Genomic DNA, 19,569 nt, shown 5'->3' with positions numbered 1-19,569 from the left:
CCTCCTTGGCTTGCTGTCCACATCCCCAGTTCCCCACAGAAGCCCCTCTGGCCCCAGCTGGTGGGAACCCAGCACCATGCCCTACTTGTCCATGTTTTCACACACTTGACCAGCTGGTATAAGGTTGGAGTTTGTGGGAGGAGCTAATTCACATGGAGACCTAAATAAATGGCTGTCACATGGAGGTTGCTGCGAATCTTGCTTGCTTTTCTGCCCACATTTTGAGGTCATCCTTGGCCTATCCTCATCTGCCCCTCCTACAACAAGCCCCACGCTGCTCTAGCATACTTGCTTTGCTCTGGCTATGCCTTTAGGCTTCCTCTCTTGGTGCTAAAGAAATTGTCTGTTTCCTCGAAGATCAGGCTTGAGTCTCCTCTCTCTTCATCTCTCTCTCTTCCTCCACCCCACACCCACCCCTCACTGGCCCATGCTTGGTGATGAGGCTAACCCTTTAGTTTCACAGGTGCCTTATCCCTCCAGCTATTTAGGGAAAATAAAAATAGCTAGGATGTATTTTTTTTTCAAGATTTTACTTATTTATTCACGAGACACACACACACACACACACACACACAGAGAGAGAGAGAGAGAGAGAGAGAGAGAGAGAGAGCAGAGACACAGGCAGAGGGAGAAGCAGGCTCCATGCAGGGAGCCGGATGCGGGACTCGATCCTGGGTCTCCAGGATCATGCCCTAAGCTGAAACCACTGAGCCACCTACACTGCCCAGCTAGGATGTATTGATCACTTACTAATGGGCCAAAGATTGGGCCAAGCTCTTCTCAAATAAATATACTTAATAACTGTGTGGTTATTATCAGTATCTCATTTTAGTTAGTAAATCACACTGTGAGAGACCAAAGCCATCTGCCTGTAAAAGCAAGCTTTTAACCTGTGCCCTCCCCATGTGTAGCACATAGGTGCTCAGTAGATAGTTACTGAAAGAAGGAATAAGCCATTATGTCTTCTCTAGGTCCCTAATGCTGGGCATGGTAAAGAGCACGTAATACATACTCAACTAATAGATCTTTGACTAACATTGTTTAAAAGCATTCTAATTCCAGTTAGCTAACATTCAGTATTTTATTAGCTTCAAGTCAGTACAATGTACTGATTTCAGTAACTTCATAGATCACCCAGTCCTCATCACTGGACATGTTTAAAGAGATAAGGCATTATCGACAACTCTTACTGGCTGGTGGAGTAATCCAGTGCTCTAGTTGTCAGCCTAGAGATCCAGATTCTAGTCCTGGCACTCTGCTAATTGGCAGTGGGACTCTGGGCCCTAATCATCCTCAGACACAATTTCCTTATCTGGATGACAAGGGGTTGAGCACAGGTCCTGTGAACTCTGAAATTCTTGTGCTTTTATTTTCATTCCCTGAAGAGGTTAATTAGGACGAGGTGCTCTTTAGCTGGCAATTACTCAGCTGAGACGTAGCCTGTTAGTGAGGATAGCATCATTGCCAAGGCCGGTATCATTACTGATGACCGTTTGCCAGTCTCAGGAGATCAAAGACCGTGAGGAGATTGCTTAAGATGAATAAAATTTCCCCCATCCACGATTAAATGAGAAAGCTGTGGATGAAACGCTGGGGGACATTCGTGGGCAGGAAGTTTTAGATGCTCCTAATTTAGCCAGTTCTAAATCTTCCCTAAGCATTTTTGCCTTCATGTTGTGAAATAAAGGAGCCGTCTTTGTGTGGGGGTTCTGCATTTCCATGAAGGGGAAGCCAGGGCAGGCTGACCAGACATGGACATGGGCAGCATGGGGAGATGAAATCCAGATCCTGGGAGCCCAGCCATTGTCAAACATCCCACTTGGCCAGCTCAGTCTGGGGTTGGAATCTGTGAGATAAGCTTGTTCACATGGCGATCTAAATGGCGGCCAAGGAGAATTTGCATTTTTAATCTAAGAGATACATAATTAACGGAAGTCCTCCAGACATTGAGTGTATTTGGACCTACTGACCCTGGGTACCTGTTTTGCCAGGACAGCGGAAGGGTTAGAACTCCAGTCTTGTGAGAAGACTCCACACAGCAGGGTAAAAAGCTGAAATTTCATAGGTCTTGTTTGATCCATGAGGTTAGTGTGAGATGGCCCTGGTGAAGGATTCTTTAAAGCATTTGCAGACAAAATAGAAAGATTAGGTGGCTCTGCAGGGCTTTACTGGGTACAGTGAGGTCACTTTCAGTCCTGAAATCTCCTGTTCACCAGCATGTCTGAGTGGGTGGCTTCTTGCGTGAGGTGGGCAGTGCGGGTAGGAGGCCCTAGAAGGTTTGTGTTGGATGTGACCTACCTGGGCTCAGCAGCTGTGTATTTAAATCCCCGCAGTATCACATATCCCACTTGGTGAGCATTTCTGGAGGGTCTTCTGTGCGCTGGCTATTGTGGCAGTACTGGTCTAAAGTGGTGTGGGTTGGACAAAGCTCAAGTTGTATGGAGCACTGTCTGCAGCAGGCTCATCTGTGCCAGGTGGCTCTCTGCCTCCATTTCCCGAGCTACAGCCATCTAGGAGAAAAGAAGACGACAAATGGTGTGTGTTCCTCATAAACTCCTTAGGGTTGACTTCACTCTGACCTTTTGGTCTTGCACTGCCAGAGGCTGTGACTCTGGCTTTTTACCTTTCAGTCATCATAAAGTCTTTCCCCTTTGTCTTGCCAGACTTTGGAAGCCCCAGAGTAATGGTAATGATTTATCTTCATAAGCCCTCCGATGGCCTCCCATTATGCTGAAGAGAAAATCCAATTTCTTTCCAGAGCCTACAAAACCCTGGATGATCTCACTCTGTCTGCCTCTCCCTTTGCTCCCTTTGCTTCAGACACAGTGACACACCTTCCTTCCACCCTTCAAGTAGAACAAACTTGATTCCACCCTGGGCATTTGCATGTGCTGCTCCCTCTGCTAGAAAGTCTCCCTTCAGGTTTTTCATAGCTACTGTCTTCTCCCTTGAGGATTTTCCCCTCAGGTGTTAACTCCCTGGAAAGGCCATTCCTGGCTTTCTTACCTCATGAAGGCTCCTCTTTTCTCTACTGGCATCATAGTGTCAAGCTCCTTCATAGCACTTGTTACCCCAGATGATCTTATTTATAGCTTCCTGTCTGTCCAGTGAACTAGATTGTAAGCTCCAAGAAAAAAATATCCTGTCAATTGGTTACCACTGTATTTGAGGTGCCTGGAATACTATGGAATGAATGAATGATTGAATGACAATTCAATGACTGCCATTTACTGAGTACCTATTACTTGTCAGGCCAACAAATTAAATCATCCCACCAACCCCAAGTGATGGTGCTCTTATCCTCCCTTAATAGATGAGAAACCAAGATTCTTGTAGGTTAGGTTCATCTTCACTCTTGTAGTAAACATAGTGGGTAAGATTCAAACCCATGTCTCTCTGGCCTGGAGACCTATGCACTCTCTCTAAAGAACAAGTGAGTGACTGTGTTGTCTCCTCCCTCACCTGGCCTTACTTGCTTTAAAGGTCCTGTCTCTAAATATAGTCACACTGAAGCTTAGGACTTCAACATAAGAACTGAGGGGGGAGGGGATCACAAAGTCCATAGCACCTTCCATGGAAAATTCTTTTCCAATTCCTATACCCAGCTGATTGCTTCCCAGTAAGTGCCTCAGAACAAAACATTGAAATATGTGGTCCCTGCCCTCAAGGAGGTTGAAGTTTCAAGTGATCAAATATTGAATTTCACACTCTGTTAATGATTAGGGACAGAATGAATTAATTCTGGAAGCTCCCCATTGAAACCCTTGGGCTGTGAGGGGCCACACGTGGAACAGACACATGCTAAGAATGTGTCAGTTGGTCACTCGATTCCCTTAATTTTAAGAGTGGCAGCCACTGAAATATGAAATGGGAAAGACGCTGCTGGAAATTGTTTAGGCTGCAAGTCACATCAGAGAGATGTCTGCATCAGCATTATGTCATGCTTTGGCCTCCAACATTTAGGCAGAATGGGAAAAAGCTGGAGAGGGTCCAGAAATGAACGATGAGGGTGAATCAAGGGACAGAAAATGATACTATGAGGGAAAGAGATAAGAGCTGTGTTTTTATTTTTTAAATTCCAATGCCCAGGAGATGATGGCAAATAGGTGATTTGCTGTCGTCCAAGGTGGTTAAAGGAAGAATGCTGACCAGCTGTTTAACATTTTCCTGGAAAATTTAATAGGAGTCATGGGCTCAAGTCCAGAAATAGAAAGGTGTAGGAGGCAAAGAAGTAATCATCTAGATTTTTAGCATGATTAAATGCTGAATTCGATGAGCAGGAGAATTGCACAAGCTATGGTCCTGCACTGACAGCTCTTCGTCTCAGATGGTTCCTGTCCAAGTAGACCCGGGCCTCTGTCGATGCTCATTACTGATTTCCCCCACAGCTGTGCAGCCTTGTGGGGTGCTCTGGGCACCTGCACTTATCTCCCTATCTCACTTTGTGTAGAATCTCCTGAAGTTTTCCCATCTTTGTCACAAAGGGAGCTTTACATCGTCTAGCTGTGCCTCTTGGCACCTTTCCTCAGTCGCATCACTGTGTTCTTGGGACAACCCTGCAGTTTATAAATCTGTCTGCCTGGAGGTAGGAGGTAAAACCAGATGACCTGTGACCTCTTTGTGGCCAAACGTCTAGTGGTTTTCTTACTTAAAACCTAACAGTGGATGCAACAGGCAGTTACCTACTCTGCCTCTCCATGAGAGGGAACTTAATAAAAAGTCCCACTAAGAATTAAAGCCATAAAGAGTTACTAGGGTTCCTCTTAGGGAGTTAATTTAGAAAGAGTTTATAGGATAATGGCAACAAAATGGAAAAGAAAATAATGTTTACCAAGAATCACTTTTCTGTTAAAAAGAGCAGATTTACAAAGGAGATGCTATTGTCTCCACTTGTATCATCCATCCAGGGTTTCCACAGGCTTTCCCGAGAGCTAGCTAGATGCTAGGCACTCTTACGGGTGCTGAGGAGAAGGTGGCAAAGAGTGCAGAGATCCTGACCCCATGGAGCTTGCAGTTCCTCATTAATGAGGATTTACAACTGGAAGGAACAGAAATCCAACCAAACTTGTCTTAAGCGAGAAGAAAAAGGCACGTAACTGAAAAGGCCAGTGACAACTGGATCCAGATGTGCTTGCATTCGGAATTCAGTAGGGAAGCATGAGATGGTCTCTCCCCAGCTGAGGGCGCCTCTCACTGGACACCCCCTTGGGTCTTGGGCCTGTCCTTGAAAACCTGTTATAGAGAGAAGGAAAGATTACACGCCTAAGTTCAAGTGGAGACCCTGATTCTGCTCTGGTGCTGGGAATGAGATCAGCGCCACCCAATGGTTACTCTAAAGCAGGTTCGGGATGCTTGATGGGGGAAAAAAAGGGGGAGAGCAGTTAGTTCCCGTGAGACCATCCTCAGAAGGAAAAACAGACTCCAGAAACCTTAAATGATCCACTTGGTCACAGTAAGATGTAGCATGGGATGTTGAACCCCTTTCTTTCCCTGCACCACAATCCTTCAGGAAGCAGCAGGGCAGTGTTTCCCAGTACTACAGAACAGTCTTCTTACATCCCCGTCAGCTCTTCAGATGCGGCAGAGAACACCTTCACCCTTTCATCCCGTCAGAACTTGTCTGTGTCTCACCCTCCATTGCCTAGCTCTTCATTTTCCAAAATGGTGCATGGTTGTGTGTTATTATATATAAGATATAGATAGATATATAATATAAACACACATACAACTCTTCGTAAGAGCAACCCTGCCGTTTATTTGTTGAAGTATAGTTTATGTAGCGTTAGATTAGTTCCGGGTGTACAACATACCGATTTGACAGTCTCCTGTATTATTCATTGCTCACCACGATAAGGGTAATCACCATCTGTCACCATACCATGTTATTAAAATGTTACTTTATTCCTTCTGCTGGACTTTTCAACACCATGACTTATTTATTTCTTAACCGGAGGTTTGTACCTCAATTCCCCTCATCTATTTCATCCCTCCTTCGACCCCTCTTCTCTCTGGGAACCACCAGTTTGTTCTTTGTATTCAAGAGTTGGTTTGGGTTTTTTGTTTTGTTTTGTTTAATATTCCACATATAAGTGGAATCAGACAGCATTTGTCTTCCTTTGACTTATTTCATTTAGCAAAATACTTTCTATATACATCCAAGTTGTTGCAAATGGCAAGATCTTATTCTTTTTAATGGCTGAGTAATATTCCATTCTATGTATGTGTTATACATATAATATATATATATAAATTTTCTTTATCTGTTCATGTATACATATTAATATATATTTATAATAATATATTTTTATATATGTTATATATATTTATATATTGTATATATATAACATTTTTATCCATTCATTTATGGATGGGTACTTGGGTTGCTTCTATATCTTGGCTATCATAAATAATGCTGCAATATACACATGGCACATGTATCTTTTCAAATTAGTGTTTTTGTTTTCTTTGGGTAAATACACAGCAGTAGAATTACTGGATCATATGGTATCTCTATTTTTAATTTTTTGAGGAACCTCCAGACTGTTTTCCATAGTGGCTGCACGTATTTACATTCCCACCAACAGTCCACAAGGGTTCCCTTTTTTTTTAAGATTTTATTTATTTATTCATGACAGACACACACACAGAGAGAGAGAGAGAGAGAGAGAGAGAGAGAGAGAGGCAGAGACACAGGCAAAGGGAGAAGCAGGCTCCATGCAGGGAGCCCAACGTGGGACTTGATCCTGGGTCTCCAGGATCACACCCCTGGCGGAAAGCGGCGCTAAACTGCTGGGCCACTGGGGCTGCCCAAGGGTTCCCTTTTTTTCACCTCCTCATCAACCCTCATTATTTCTTGTCTTTTTGATATTAGCCATCCGAATCGGTGTGAGGTGTTATCTCATTGTGGTTTTGATTTGCATTTCTCTGATGATGAGTGATGTAGAGCATCGTTTCACGTGCCTTCTGACCATCTGAATGTCCTCTGAAAAAACGTCTATTCAAGTCCTCTGCCTATCTTTTAATCAGATTGTTTTTTGGCGTTGAGTTGTATGAGTTCTTTATGTATTTTGGACGTTGACCCCTTTTTAGATGTATCATTTGCAAGTATCTTCTCCCATTCATGACGTTGCCTATTCATTTTTTGAAGTTTCCTTTCCTGTGCACAGGCTTTTTGTTTCGGTGTAGTCCCAGGGGTTTATTAAAACTCCCTTCAGGGATCCCTGGGTGGCGCAGCGGTTTGGCACCTGCCTTTGGCCCAGGGCGCGACCCTGGAGACCCGGGATCAAATCCCACGTCGGGCTCCTGGTGCATGGAGCCTGCTTCTCCCTCTGCCTGTGTCTCTGCCTCTCTCTCTTTCTCTCTGTGTGACTATCATAAATAAATAAAAATAAATAAAAAAATAAAAAATAAAACTCCCTTCAGTGAATACTTTCCACCTTCCCCTCCTTCCTGCCAGTGCTTGAGCTCAGTCTTACACTTTCTGTTAAACTTTCTAACAGCAGGGACTAAGCAGCTCCTGAGTTCCAGCATTTTGCATCATGCTGGACACACAGTAGGTCCTCAGGACTCTTTTGCTGAGTATGGAATTGGCTGTTTTCTCCTCTTGGAGTATTGTGCTCCTCTTGAGAGCCATTTGTGCCCTGTGGAAGCTCTGCTTGTCACCTGGTGCCTTGGCATCAGCCCTCCCCACCTCTGCCCCAACAGTAAGCCTCTCAAGGGGCAGCCCTGAGGTTTCCCAGAGCACTCCCTGCGCCCAGTACCCTGCAGTGTATAATCCATGTTCAGTGTGTCCTGGATGACTGGAATCGCTTCCTGGAGGCCATACAGAGCTGTGCAGGATTGCAGAGGGATCAGCACACGTCCATCACTGCTGCTCAGGATTCTTTGCTTTGGTGTCTGGTGACACTCTGAGGTGTTCTCAGCCCACCTGCCTTTCTGCTCTCTTCCCCCTCAAACCCTGTATTTCTGTGTACATAAGCAATTCAGCCACTTTGCAAGAAGAGAAAGAAGGAAGGAAGGGGATAGGGAAGGAGAGGGAAGAGGGAAAAGAGAAAGGAGGAGAGTAAGAGAGGAAAAATTAAGAAGTATAGAAACCTCTTCCCTATTGCCACTTTGGCTGATTTCCTTTCAGGTTCTTTTCATGCGCATCTGTTTTATGTTGTTATTATTATTATTTTTTAACACAGTGGTGCCCACAGTCTAATTTAGCTGCTTGTTTACCACAAGTAATTTCATGTCATTTTTTTCGATACACAATTTCCTTGCAGTCTTCTGTAGCTCTCCTTGCTGGGGCGAACACCCACAGCTCCTGCCCAAGTGTAGTAATTAGAGCCAGAATGAATGCCTGTGACTCATGGGGTCGAAGGCCTTGTGCCCTCTCCCTCTGATTAGAAGATCTTAAACATGACTTATTTTGAATCATTGTTCCTGACTGCGCCTGTTAGAGCAGAAATGATTCTTGCTAAACAACACAATTCCCTATGAAAGGCAACGTGCTGGGGAGGGAGGGGTAATACCTGGTGGGGAAAGTGTGGCGAGTTATTGCATGCAGAACACCAGAGGGGTGCAGGCACCTGTTATTGCTGCAGCTGCCGTCCTCCAAAAGGCACACGGCCATGCCACTGTCTCCAAATGGCCAGCAGGCCTCCGGGGTCCATGTTGCCTTACTGCTTTGGGGAGAGCAGACTGCAAGAGGCATGCCCCTCGGTGAGGGTGCTACTCAGCACACGCTCCCTGAGGCCAGCTGAGCACCTTGCAGGTGCAGGGCGCTGGGTGCTGGGGTAGGGCAGACAGGGCCTAGGCCCTGGCTCGGGGGCTGCACATCCGAAAAAGTTCAGCTTTTTAAGACACAGCTGTATCGTGTGTCCAGGGAGTGGGGGGCACATGCTGGCTCGGGAGAGTTTCGGTGGCTTTCCCGACAGTCAGAACAAATGGCAGCTCTGAGAAAGTGCCATAAAGAAGTTTAAACAGGACAAGTGATAGAACAATGCCAGGAGCAGAGGTTGACAGGGACACCCATCCTTGCTCAGAGGACCCTGGTCCCCATATGACAAGTGAGCCCTGGAACCCAGAGCTTGGTTTTTCAAAAGTTTTTTCTTCCCTCTGGGTCTCAGGACTTTTCATCTATAAAGTCATGAGGGTAATAGTGTTTCTTCTCTGGCTGGATGATGAAAGCCTCAAGAGGCCTGGCCACATACAAGGATTATTGTTAGTTTTGTTTTGTGCTGTAGTGATCAGGGAGTAATAATTGCCTCTGTAATTCCGTTTTGAGAGAGCCTTTTCATTTGTTTTCGGTTTCCAAACTGAGGTATCTGTATTTTAGTCAATTTAGAAAATATCACAAAGCACACAAAAGATATCGTTCGACTGCCATGCGGGCACTGAACACCATTACTGTTTGCATGATGTCCCGTCCAAGTTTATCCCCTGTGCATGGGTAAGAGTAATAAGCGTTTTGTATCTTCGTACTTACAGCCCCACCTCTGTATTCCTGATGCCTCTCTTGGCATCAAGTTCCAGTAGTGAAGTTGTCAGGATTTGGAGGAGAACATATCCAGGGTTTTAGACCTTGAGAAACATAGTGTCAAGTTGCCATTTTGAAAGGTTAGTTTAACTTTCATCTCCTCCAGAATTTAAAGATCATGCCATTTTTCCCTCAGTAGTCCTTTGCTGGATGTTAATAATCCTTTTAATCTTTGCTAATTTGTTAATATGAAAGTGCTATTTCCTTGTTTTAATGTGCCGTTCTTTGATTATCGGTGATAATGGACAGGGGTTAGTCTTTTATTGGGCGCTTGTATTGATTTCTTGGTGGCTTGACTGTTCCTTTGCCTTTTTTCCCTGTTGGTATATCTCTTCTTTTTCTTACTGACATATAAAATAATATTTTAATATATTAAAGGCGTTCGCTTTTCGGCATGGATTTTGCAAATGTTTCCCCAGTTTGTGATTTGCCTTTTAATTATGTGATAAACTTAACACAGAGAAGGTTTTTTTTGATGCGTAGTCAAATTCAACACTTTTTTCCTTTATAATATCTATATTTGCTTGTAGGCTTAGAACGATATAAATATTTATCTATACTTTCTTCTCGTACTGTCATGGTATCAGTTTTTACGTTTTTTAGTCTGTCGAGAATGTAATGTTTGCTGTAAGGCAGAGATCTAATTTAATTAACTCTCATGTGGTTAACTAGTTGTCCCAACAGCCTACATTGAATGACATATCCTTTTTTTCTTTGCTTTAAAACAGCACCTTTAACATTTACAAGTGTTTCTACCTGGATTTTTTATTCCGTTGTTTTGATCTGTCCCTCCTCCTGCAGGGCACTGCTTCCTTACTTCTACCACACGTTTTCATGTTGGATAAGTCAACGTCTCATAGGCCTTTCCCAAATATTTTTCTAGAAATTGTTTCTACATGAATTTGAATAAAATTAGTTATATTTTGAAAAGCAACTCTGTTAGAGACTTATTGGGATTGGATTAAGGTTATAGGTGATTTGTAATAAGGTTATTTGTGATTTTTTTCATACATGTTTTATACATTTAATAGACATGTTGTATTTTTGATTATTATGGTAAGCCGGATTTTTTTTCTTTTGCCATTTTATCTGCTCTTCTTTTGATTTATGTTGTAATCAGTTGCCTTATTGAATTCTTAATAAATTCTATAGTATTTAGGTAAGTTGTGGATTTTTTTCCCAGAAAAGAGGCCTTTCTCTCTCTAATGTATTTTGACTACCATTTGGTTTTCGTATCTAATTGCAATGACTAGACCTTGCATAAAACAAAGACATTTAGTATGTGAGTATCTTTGTCTTGATTCTAAAAGTAAAAGCAACGCCCCTTACTGAGTGAGTGCTAGCTTAAAATAATACTAGTTTTTTTTGAGATAGTATTTATTACATAAAGCAAGCGCTGTATTCCTACTTTATAGTTTAAGTGTCGGTTTGATACATTTCCATATTTTAAAATAATTACCAGTATAATATTAGCTAACACCACTGTTACCATTTCTCTGGTGTGGTGAGGCCATTTAAGATCTACTCTCTTAGCAACTTTCAGTTACATGATACAGTATTATTAACTGGAATCGTTATGTTGTACATTAATGATCTCCAGAACTCGTTAACCTTATATTTGGAAGTTTGTACCCTTTGATCAATACCTCCGCATTTCCCCCCACCCCAGATCCCTGGTAACTACCACTCTACTCTCTGTTTCTCTGAGTTCAGCTTTTTAAGATCATATCTATCTATCTATCTATCTATCTATCTATCTCCCATCCTGCAATGAATATGATAGCTCTAATGAGATCCTAATTTCAATTTCTTTGTAGATATACCCAGAAGTGAAATTGCTGGATCATGTAGTAGTTCTGTTTTTAATTTTCTGAGGCCCATCCATATTGTCTTCCACAGTAGCTGTCCCCCTTTACATTCCCACCAACAGTGCACAGGGCTCCCTTTCTTCCACAACAGTATGTTCCCTGTTGCTAAATCCCCCAACAGGTTACCTTTAAATTTTTTGAAGCATTTTAAATCAGTCTTCCTCTCATTCTCAAGTTCATTGAAACACTGTCTTTTGAATTTGAGTAATAACTCATTTTAATGAATTTTTACCACCTTTCTGTTTCCAGTTTCTCTCTCCAGTTCTTTACCACTTTTCAGTTTCTATTATTATTAGGGATTTGGAGCCAAATCAATTTTTAAAAATTTTTGAGTCTTACCTTAAAAAAAATAAAGTTGACAGTTTTTCAGTTCATCAACCAACATAATAGCATTTATTTAGCTTTGTCTCTTATTTATTTAGGTGCATGTCTTGTTGAGGATTCTTTTATAGTTTCAAGAAATCTTCTCTTAGATTGATTGTATTAATATTACATTCCCAAGTGGTGCTTTTGAATGAAGGCTATGTGAGTGTCATATTGCCTGAAATGTTACATCTCCAAGAATATAACAGTTTTATACATGAAACACAACTTTCCTGGCTATATTTCTTAAATTATTTTCCCTTATGACTATAGACCTTGCTCCATCATCTTCTGGTATTTTGTGTTCTAGAATAAAAGTCTGAGGGAGGCCTGATTTTGTTTCCTTACAGAAAATCTTTGTTATTTTTCTTTTGTTTTCTTGCTGCAATGCTGGAACCACTTGTACTCTTTGTTATTCAACTGTTTGCTTTGTATAGGCGTACATTACATTTCTTAGTTTTTTCTTCCAGAACATGATGAGTACTTCTAATCTCTGCTTTGTTCTTAAGGAAAATTTTCCTCAGCTACATTTGAGTCATTCATTCTGTTTTGCCTTCTGAAATTACTGAGTGTGTGAGGTGTCCATTGCCTGCCCTCCACCTCTGTACTTTCTTCTCTGCAGTCTGGGAAAGCTTCTCAGGTTATCTTCCATTTCACTGATTGAGTTGTGTGCCATTTCAGTTCTTCTCTTTACTGGCTCCTATGTGGATGTGAATCATGCAGATTCATTTTCTGCTTCTTATAATCTCCCTTTTGCTAAGCCACCTAATTTTTGATATCATCACGTAGTCCCTTCATCCTCTTCTATTGTGTTCTTGATTTGTTCTCTTGTCTTTTTTTTTTTTAATCTGTTCCTCTTTACGGATTTCTGCTTTCTCTCAAAACCATGACTTCTTGAATTGTATGGACAAGCAGCCATTTTCTTCCAAATCCTAAAATAGGTCATTTTCAAATGTGACTCTGAAGGACGATAGCCTCTTGAGGTTCAGATTCTGCCTCCACAACTCTACACACTCCTTTACCCCAGGGCTCCTGTTGGGTTTAAGTCCTTCACTCATCCCGGAAAGAGAAGCAATCTATTCCCACTTATTCTTTGCCAATAGACAGAGTGTATAGATGCCCTTAGCCTTGTTGGCTGTCTAGTTAGGTGGCTGGAGACAGGTGTATTAGAATCCCATCCCACCAGCAGGTTATAGGAAGAATTCAGATCGTGCAGTTCTCTTTTACCACATGTATGTTCTAGCCCGGCTAGCTGCCCCTCTGACAGGCTGAGGGTGTGGATGGGTCCAGGATTAACTGTCCTCACAGAGAGTTATGCTGCTGGAGTCTCGGCTCCCACCCATCATGTATGGGTGAGTCCAGAGTATCACTGCTTCTGTTCCCAGTAAGCATTCTCTCCAGCTGAAGGATGCAGGAACTTCTGTGTCATATTTTAATGAATAAATGATATTTCTTTACAGAAAGAAACACTTTTTCCTGTTGAGAATATATATGATATATATATGTGTGTGTGTGTATTTATGTGTGTATTTGTACACGTGTGTGTGCACTTAAAGTGTAGGAGTAGGCATTATCACAGTAAAATGCCCATTACACAGTAGGACTAGCAAAGGTACAGCTCTCTGAAGAGAAAATATTATCCAGTGTCTAGGCATCACCTGTTTCATCCAGTTCCCCCTCTCTGTCGGTAGCTAAGGTTGCTGTGGCCTCATATGCAAAACCCATTGCTCTTCTTTCTAAGTGTAAGGGTATCTAAATACATACGTATATGTGAATGTATATATTTATCTTTTTATAGCACATGATACATAATTTATGATACAGAGTAAAAAGGGATTAAAATCACATGCATACTGCCTAAAGTACTGTTCAGGATATGTAAAAATATATAATTGAATGATATGTACCATAAAAGTCTGATGTGTAAGATTCTTGGAAAAAGTACCCCTATTATTTTTGTCCTATCTCCCTGTTAAAAAAATAAATTGAAAATATATGTTGAGTGGTAGCTGATTTCAAACACACATCTCCCATCTATTTGAGATATGAGTCCTCTTAGGAAGACCACAGGTCTTTGTTCATTTGCAATCACTTGCTCCCAGTATCAGAGACCTGTGAGCTGGGGGAGGTCTGCATGGTCAGAGCCGAGTGTCAGCTCTATGCTGGACTGTGTGTGGCAGACACAGAGGTGAGCAGGACATAGGCAAGGAGTCTGTGGCAGCCAGTGAACACAGATCTTTGGTGGGCTTGGGGCTTTGGAGGAGGGAGCATCACCCCTGCCTGATGCAGGCCCTCCCAGCTGGTCTTATGGGCATTTAGACTCCAAGATCAGAGTCTTCTTTTTTTTTTTTTGATCAGAGTCTTCTTAGTTAAGCTTGAAGAACAATATTGCTCTGAGGTTACATGGGGGGAAAGTGGGAGGCAAGGATCTTGCAGAATGCTCAAGTCTACTAGCTTGGTAGCACCCCATACCCTGGAGCCGCAGCGGGGGCACCTGGCTCCTGGGACCTGTGCAGCCACTCCTCCTCACTCCTGGACCCCGCTTCACCTCTCCTGCTGCGGCCTCTTCTCCACACCAGCCACTGCCATGGCCAGCCAGCCACGTCCTCCTCTGCCCTGTGTCTTTTCTGGTCCTCTCACCTTTTGTCTCCTCACAACTCAGGTCTCCTCTGGCCCTCCTGCTTCCTGGGCTCCCTCAAGACCTGCCCTGATGCTTCCTTTAAGTCTCACATCTGGGGCAAGCTGAACCATGCACTTGGGATTGTTTTTTTTTTCAGTTATACATTCATAAAACAGAGAATCCAGTGGACTCAGTTCACTTCTTCGAACACATCACTGACGGGTCTTGAGGCTTGCTACTGTTGGGTCATGTGTGCTCCAGATCCAATTACCTGTGGTCCTGGAAGGTCATGGCACACAAAGCATGGTTGCCTAGAACTACCCTTTTTGCTGGGTCTGTGGTTGAGACAGCTTTCCTTAGAAGACGCCGTGAGTGTAGTAAGAGCAGTGAGTGACAGGATTGGTGCAATTGAGCCAGCCCCTAGGAGGGGGAGGGAGCTGTGGCATAAATGCAATAGTCTACATTCTTGTCCTTAAGGATTTGATTGGAAAGAAAAAATACCAGTGACTGTGGCTGGGCATCTCAAGCTTCTGATCATGTCCGATGCCAGGCATGTAGGCCCTTTGGTAGACCACCCATGCTGCAGACAATCCCAGCCCATGGGTGTCCAGAGGCCCACCCCTGCCTTGGTAGGGCTTGAGATGTCCTTGAAGGTACATTCTCTGACCTGGATGGAACTCAAGGGTTATATCTCAGGCCTAGTAACTAAGTTACAAAACCTCCTAGAGCTGAAGCTAAGGCATGACTGAGCAATAGAAATATCAGTTGCTATAGAGGCATTGTAAGAATGGCTCCTACGAAGGGCACCACCCAAGAGCTATACAGAAACCTTCTTGGTGGGTAGCTGGCTTTCATGTTTCCATTTCACAGATGGATCCTGGGGCCAGAGGAGATGTGTGTCAGAACCCTCAGATAGTGGGATGCAGCTTTGGTTTGGACCCTGCTCTTGGATCCATTTTAAGAGTCACCAGCAGAGGCAGGAAGACAGAGCACAGAGCTTCCCACCTTCCAGAAAGGTTTCCCCAGGGTTGCATGAAAATGGTGCCTCAGTAACATACACACTATTTTTGTTTTGTTTTGTTTTCCCAGTTCTCTCAGTACAAGAGATAAAATCTGGGTAGGAAGCTGAGTCTGTGGTTTTTCTTTTGCTGGGTAAATTGATCTTGCCGAAAGCCTATGTGGCCTGTTCTAGGGATGGGTGGGGACAGTGCTGGGTAGATACAAATAATAAACTCTGGAGTCATAAATTAATCATAGGCAGCTGGCAGGAAGGTACCACCTGGGCAACATGAGCTTGTAGCCCACCCTGGGAATATCCATGCACCGTCGTCCATAGTCTGGCCAAGCCACTTAGTAACTCTCTGACCTCAAACAAGTCTGTTAACCACACTGAACCTCACTACCCCTAGGTGTGAAATGGGGATAATCCTGCTGCCTGCCTCATAGTTATTAGCAAGATTAAAGAAGATGATATATATAAATATTTTGATGCAGCGCCTGGCATTTTGTAGGCATTCAAAATTAGCTACCATTATTAATTATGAGTGAGTGGACCAGATCTTTTGCCCGCTTTCCATGTATGAACCATCATATCTGGGACTTAAGCCAGACATCTGTCTCCCAAGCCACATAGGTCTTTAGCGTGTGCACAGTCTCACTGGTCTACGCCCAGGGTCAGAGCAGGTGCTTCAAGGTCACAGCCCTCAGACAGTGAGCACTGCACAGGGTGGTGAGAGAAATGGGGCTGGCACACTGACTGTGCAGCTTCACAGCTGTCTTTGTGTCTTTTCTTTTTCCTGGTTGCTTACATATGTTATCGTATTAGGCCCATTATCCATAATGAAACATTCAGAGTGTTTAGCAACCCAGATGCTATTGCAGCCCTTCGCTGAAGGACTCTGTTGTTATGAAATGAATCATTTCCAGAAGAACACAAGTGAAAGCTCCAACAGCCATGTTCCTAGGCTGAGAGCAATAACCGTTTGAATAGCGAGAGTGAGCCCTCGGTGGTACCAGCCCCTTAAAAGGTTTTCTTGGGATAAATTGGTGCCTGCTGAGGGACTAACTTCTCTGGAAGGGTACTTAGGGTGCTGGCTGTAATGAGTGAGGAGGAGGCAAGCACTGGGCTGGCAAAGCCTCCTCTTTGATAAAGAACCAGAGAAGAGGACATAAGGAGAAGCACAAATCTGAACAGAACTTTGAAATGAGCCAGTGAGAAGGTTGGCCAAGTCTTTGCTGTGTGTGCAAAAGTGGAGAGGGCTTTGTCCCAGAAGAGTCCAGAAGCTCAGGGGAAATGACATTTCAGGGGTAGGCAGCCCTCTGGCCACGGGCATTGCCATCAGAGGAGGGCTTCCCCAGCCCCTGCAGGGGGCAGCTCTGCCATGGTTTGAAGGAGGCTCATGTACCACAATGAGACTGTAACAGGATGGCAGGAAAATGCCTGCATTTTGAAAACCATTGCCAGATTTTTTGTTCTCCTATGTTGTAGATACTTTCAAAAGAGGGCCTTAGATCATTGAGCTGATGAAGGCAGCCTCTGAGCTAATTCCAAAGCAGCCTTCTGGTCGACCCGAAGGAACGACCTCATGAGCCAAAGGCATTGGCAGTCTGGGTGGGAAAACTATAAAGAGCTGGTGCAGCACGCTGCATTGTTCATTTTTATCCAAACAATACAAAACAAGTTTTCATATCACCTGCTTTTTTAAGGCCCAGTCTGATATCACAGGAACCTTGCAGAAATAATTGCTGCTTATTTATTCAGCCAGCCATTCCCCCAGCAAACATTTATCCAACAGATGTTTGCTGAACGACCACACATGTGCCAGTCGCTGTTCTGGGCCCTGGAAACAGAGATGCTTTCACTCAATTTTCACCTCTGTGCCCCAATTCCATGCTCAACTCCATTGATATTTCTGTCACAGTCTGCTCTCAGAACCAGGTGGGGCAGGAGACAGCTCAGCACAGGTGAGGAAGCAGACTGAGTGATGACAACTGATACGAACTATCAAAGGTAAGTGGTGAATCAGGAACCAGAATTTTCATTCTTGTCCTCCATCCCTACCACCCACCCAGTAAAATTTTCAGTCCTCTTTCTGCCCTCCCACCCCCACTCATCAGCTCTTACCTGCCCCTTCTCTTCCTTCCTTGTGGTTGAGCTATTGTGACCTTGTGACTTCTCAGGATGACACACCAATGGGATCACCTCCTCTCTGCCCCTGGGTAGGAAGCTAATACTGGCTCCCTGTCACCCTCTGTGCCTTTGCTTTTACCTTGGCTCAGGGTCAGCAACTTGCTGAGTACATCTCTTATCTTTGGCTCCCAAAGACTCTTATGTTAGCCAGAGTTGGGGGTATGCCTGGATGAAACATTGTAACTAGTTATGAGCATATTTTTGCCTTGTCACAAATCCCTGGACAGTCAAATGAATTGCCACAACTTTTATTTTTCAAAAACATTATCAGTATTTTGTCTAAGAGGTAGGTTTGGGCGACAGCTTTGATATTTTTCATTCAGTGGACATTTCTTGAAGTTAAAGGCCTCCGCCTGCCCCAGCTTCAGGGGGAAGCCCCACCTTGTTGGGATTGGCCAGCAGCCCTTTGCCCACTTTTTGGGATCCTGCAGTTATCTTGCCTTAAATAAACCTCCTTAAAGAATGTATTTCCAAGCAAGTGGGATGGGTATTTTTGATGGGGATCGAGAAGAGATGTAGTTTATTGGATTTTATCTTGCAACTGATTTGTTTTTGCCAGACGTTGATATGCAGCCCTGATGCTGTGATTTCAGGCCTCGGGAGTATTAACGTTATAAACAACCCTCCATTGCTTCATCTGCTGGTGGGAACCTTAATTTATCACATAGATGTTAGAGTTGCAGTTTTTCATCCACTCATAAAAAAAAAAAAAAAAAAAAAAAAAAAACCACCACGGCAGCTATAGGGAAAGCATCCTCCCTTTTAAAAATTCATTCTAAAATATCTTCATCCCAATGGAAATAAAAATCCTGCTTAATGGCCAGGAATCCCCCATGGGCTCTGATTAAGATGAAGCTGTAGCGATGGGCGTTTCTTCTCTTACTGTTCATCTTCTATGCCAATCTGACCCCAGGAGGAATATCTTGTCTCAGGTCCTTATGGGGGCAGGTGCCTTCTGGGGCACAGAGATTGGCCTTTGAGAAGCTGCTGTTGGCTGAAGGTGGGCTGTAGGGCCTTCACTGCCTCCCTTCCTTGCTGACCATCAGGGCCGGGGGCCAGACCCTCCTCTGATCTTTAACTTTAGGCAAGACTTGCCTTCTGCTGTGTACTTATATTTAAAGATGGTATGCTTCATAGGTTTTTGTGATTATAAAAACAAAACATGTCCTTTGTTAAAACACCTGAATATATATAGAGAGGAAGGCAAAAATTACTTGTAATCCCACCACCCAGAGACAGTCTTTGTTATCATTCTGATTTATACCCAGCTTCTTCTCTCTTAAAGCATTTATGCTGTTTCCTCAAAATCTTCCTGTACGTTCTCTTCTATAACATGATTTTTTTTCACTCAACACTATATTTTTCATTTATTCTTATTTTTAAAAATGCGTTCTGCATCTCTGCCCAAAGAAACCAATGGAGTATCATGAGGATATAGCACTGGCTGCATCTACAGGGACCTTGCCCTCAGAGAGGGTTCATTTAAGGGTAAAGAGAAAGCATTAAACAAATAATTGCACAAATAATCATTTGATTACAACTATAGTAAGATCTATGAAGGAGAACAGGGGACTATGGACATCTGACCTAGTCTGGGTATCAGGAAGGCTTTCCTGGGGGAAGCAGCATGATGGCTAATTGCTGACAGCAGAGCAATAATTGTTGTCTAAGCAAAGGCCTGGGGAAGAGTGCAGGGAGGATGGGCGCTTCAGGGGAGCTGAGAGCAGCCAATGTGGCTCAGAGGGTGCAGAGTGGGTGGCACAGGATGACACAGGAGAGACGGGCAGGGACCCTACTACTCAGAGCCCCAGTTTAAGCATGCTGGCTTTATCCTCAGAGTGGTGGTTTTACTCAGGGGTGTGACTTGTTAGGAAGGACTTTTCTATTTTAAAGCATGGGGACACTGGAGTAGTTGTGAGAAGTTGAGTTAGAAGAAGTTGAATCACTACAATCACGTAGAAGGCCCTGCCTGTGATCTAGAATGGCATGGTCATGGGAATGGAAT

At 43.5% G+C, this 19,569-nt stretch overlaps 1 protein-coding gene and 1 long non-coding RNA gene across 6 annotated transcripts in view; one reads left to right on the top strand and one right to left on the bottom strand.

Moving 5' to 3' along the window:
• Positions 1-19,569, top strand: part of FSTL4 (follistatin like 4) — a 393,315-nt gene that overhangs the window by 73,804 nt on the left and 299,942 nt on the right. The gene's annotated exons all lie outside the window — the stretch shown is intronic.
• Positions 628-17,622, bottom strand: LOC119876799. 2 transcript variants are annotated; one of them, XR_005366676.1, is made up of 3 exons: positions 17,499-17,622; positions 3,007-5,232; positions 628-2,510 (listed from the first exon to the last, which is right to left on the bottom strand). It is a non-coding gene; the product is annotated as an uncharacterized LOC119876799 (long non-coding RNA). The 2 variants fall into 2 exon arrangements; XR_005366675.1 differs by having other exon boundaries at positions 628-3,124; positions 4,832-5,232.

This window comes from Canis lupus, chromosome 11 (assembly GCF_011100685.1).
Source record: "Canis lupus familiaris isolate Mischka breed German Shepherd chromosome 11, alternate assembly UU_Cfam_GSD_1.0, whole genome shotgun sequence".
Classification (NCBI taxonomy): Eukaryota; Metazoa; Chordata; class Mammalia; order Carnivora; family Canidae; genus Canis; species Canis lupus.
The sequence above is the reverse complement of the archived record's forward strand: the minus strand, read 5'-3'. Positions and strand labels throughout refer to the sequence as shown.